At 51.7% G+C, this 3,484-nt stretch overlaps 1 pseudogene; it reads left to right on the forward strand.

Moving 5' to 3' along the window:
• The first annotated feature begins 219 nt into the window (after positions 1-219).
• On the forward strand, positions 220-1,612 carry LOC101440904 (poly(rC)-binding protein 2 pseudogene; annotated as a pseudogene).
• Positions 1,613-3,484: the final 1,872 nt, after the last annotated feature.

The following is a 3,484-nucleotide window of genomic DNA, read 5'->3' on the forward strand; positions in this document are numbered from 1 at the left end:
TCATTATCATTGGCACCACCGTTGACCAGCATCTCCAGCTTCCCATGTCTTTCTTCTGAAGAATTTGTCCTTGCTTGATATCTGCTATATCTCTGTCACTGCCCCTAACCCATGATGAACTCTCTGACCAAGAGTCATTCCATCTCCTTCCTAGTATGTGCCATGCAAGTTTTTCTTATTTTGTTTTCCTGTGGCACACAGTTTGCCTTCCTTATAGTGATGTCCTATGACCGCTATGCTGCCATCTGCCATCCTCTGCGCTATGAGGGCATCGTGCACAGAGGTGCCTGCGTGCAGATGGCGACAGCATCATGGCTCAGTGGTTGTATTTATGGCTCCATTCATGCAGCAGGTACATTCTCCGTCAGTTTCTGTGGACCCAAAGTAGCCCATCAGTTCTTCTGTGATATTCCATCAGTGCTTACACGTTACACTTATTTAAAAGATTAATTAGTTACTCGTAATTCTTGTTATGTTTTGTGTGCTTCATTTTAACATTTGTTTCTTAGGTTTGTATTTTTACCACTGTTTTAAGAATCCCATCCATAAAAGGGAAGATAGAAAGCTGTCTTTGAGACCAGCAGAGGCAGCAGCCGGAGCAGCCGCTTCCCGCGCCCTCGCCCGCCCTCGCCCGCCCTGGGGTCTCTTTCCCCCTTCCTCCTCCTCCGCCCACCCTGGGGTCTCTTTCCCCCTTCCTCCTCCTCCGCCCGCCGGCGGGGGCCCGCCCCTATTGTTCCACCCCCGGCCCCCGCCCTTCCCCTTCCCACCCGCTCCCCTTTTCCCCTCAGTCGCCTCGCGCCTGCAGTGACCAAAGACTTGACCACTCACAGTCCAGCTCCCTAGAACACCGCTCGACATGGACCCCTGTGACTGAAGGTGGATTAAATGTCACTCTCACCATCCGGCTACTTACGCGCGTGGAAAGGAAGTTGGCAGTATCATCGGAAAGAAAGGAGAATCAGTTAAGAATATGCAGGAGGAAAGTGGTGCACGTGTCAACATCTCAGAAGGGAATTGTCCTGAGAGGATGGTCACTTTGGCTGGGCCCACTAATGCCATCTTTAAAGCCTTTGCTATGATCGTTGACAAACAGGAAGAGGACATCAGCAGCTCTATGACTAATAGCACAGCTGCCAGTAGACCCCCAGTCACCCTGAGGCTGGTAGTCCCTGCTAGTCAGTGTGGCTCTATCACTGGGAAAGGTGGTTGCAAGATCAAGGAAATAGGAGAGAGCACAGGGGCTCAGGTCCAGGGGGCAGGGGATATGCTCCCCAACTCTACTGAGCGGGCCATCACTATCGCTGGCATTCCGCAATCCATCATTGAGTGTGTCAAACAGATCTGCGTGGTCATGTTGGAGTCCCCCGCGAAGGGCGTGACTATCCTGTACCGTCCCAAGCTGTCCAGTTCTCTGGTCATCTTTGCAGGTGGTCAGGCTTATACCATTCAAGGACAGTATGCCATTCCACAGCCAGATTTGACCAAGCTGCACCTGTTGGCGATGCAACAGTCTCATTTTCCTATGACGCACGGCAACACTGGATTCAGTGCAGGTTTGGATGCATCTGCTCAGACACTTCTCATGAACTCACCATTTCAAATGATTTGATTGGCTGCATAATCGGTGTCAAGGCGCCAAAATCAATGATGCGGCGGCTTGCTCAGTCGGTAGAGGTGGGGTCTGGCTGCGGACGAGGGGTCGGTCCAGCTCTGGACGAGGGGTCGGTCCCGCTTGGTACGAGGGGTCGGTCCCACTTGGGACGAGGGGTCGGTCTGGCAGCAGACGAGGGATCGGTCTCACAAGGGGTTGCGCGGTTCGGCTGACGGGGTCGCCCGGCGAAGCCGGCGACGAAGGGGTCGCCCGGAGAAGCAGGCGACGAACTGGGGACAAGGGAGGCCAGGCCCTTGTCGGGGGCTCTCAGGACTGGAGGGCGCGGCAGAAGAACTACCGCGGAGACAAGGTAAACACACAAGTCCACTTTACTGAGGGAGAGGCAACAGTTTTATAGGGGCTGGGGAAGGCTGATTGGTCGAAGCCACGCCCTGTTCTGATTGGTTGCCAGCGAAAGGTCAGTGGGTGGTACTAGACGGGGGAGGGGTGGTGGTTAGGGATTGGCTGTCGCTGTTGCTGGGGGAAGGGGCAGGGTTTAGGGATTGGTGGCTGCTGTTGCTGGGGTGGAGGGCAGACTGGAGTTTCCCGCTCACACCTGGCTGTTGCTGCTGTCGGGGGAGGGGAAAAGGGCAGACTGGAATTTTCCGCCCTGCGCCTGCGCAGGGAGAAGGAAGAAGAAGGGTGCCGTCCCACAAGGCATCGGGTGGCGCCATCTGGGAGGAGGGGCGGCCGCGGAAGCATGGCTGCCGAGAAGGGGAGACCCGAGGGCACTCTGCGCCCATGCTGAGCTTCCTTCAGGGGTGGCGGTGGGCCCGACCAACCACCCTATTATGGGGGCAGCGGAATTAGGCCTACCGCGGTCGCTCCCCTCGCCAGGCCAGCAAACCACACTTCAGCCCGAGGGGTGACCGCACAATGAGATCCGTCAGATGTCTGGGGCGCAGATCAAAATTGAGAACCCAGTGGAAGGATCTACTGATAGGCAGGTTACCGTCACTGGATCTGCTGCCAGCATTAGTCTGGCTCAGTATCTAATCAATGTCAGGCTTTCCTTGGAGACGGGTTGCATGGGGAGCAGCTAGAACAATGCAGATTCATCCATAATCCCTTTCTGCTGTTCACCACCACCCATGATCCATCTGTGTAGTTTCTGAACAGTTAGCAATTCCAGGTTTTAAATAGTTTGTAAATTTTCCATTTCTACACACTTTATTATCCACTCGTGATTTTTTAATTAAAACGTTTTAATTCCTTAAAAAAACTATTTTTGTCTCTCTGCCCCACCTCACCATGGTGATGCTGTACCTGTTTTTTTCTTTGATATTTACTTTCATTTTTATTATCTTCTTTTAAAGATACAGAGATCACACAGAATGTCACATCAAAAATATAAGTGGTTCACATATACTCCACCCCCACAACACCCACTCCTCCCACATCGACCACTTCTTTCATTAGTGTGGTACATTCACCGCATGTGATGTGTACATTTTGGAGCATTGCTACACAGAATGGATTATAGTATATATTGTAGTTTACACTCTCTCCCAGTCCATTTAGTGTGATATGGCAGAATCTATAATGTCCTGCATCTGTCTCTGCAATATCATTCAGGACAACTCCAAGTCCCAAAAATGTCTAAATATCACACCTTTATTCCCTTCCCCTTCCTTCAGGTACTCCCAGGACTACTGATTCCACATTAATGATATAATTTCTTTCATTGCTAGAGCTGCAATAATTCTGTAGTAGAACACCAGTAAGTCCACTCTAATCCATATTTTATTCCTCCATCCAAAGAACCCTGGGATGGTGATGTCCACTCCAACTCTCAATTGAGAGAGGGCTTAGATCCCACATGGCTGATGGATG

This window comes from Dasypus novemcinctus, chromosome 3 (assembly GCF_030445035.2).
Source record: "Dasypus novemcinctus isolate mDasNov1 chromosome 3, mDasNov1.1.hap2, whole genome shotgun sequence".
NCBI classification, from domain to species: Eukaryota; Metazoa; Chordata; class Mammalia; order Cingulata; family Dasypodidae; genus Dasypus; species Dasypus novemcinctus.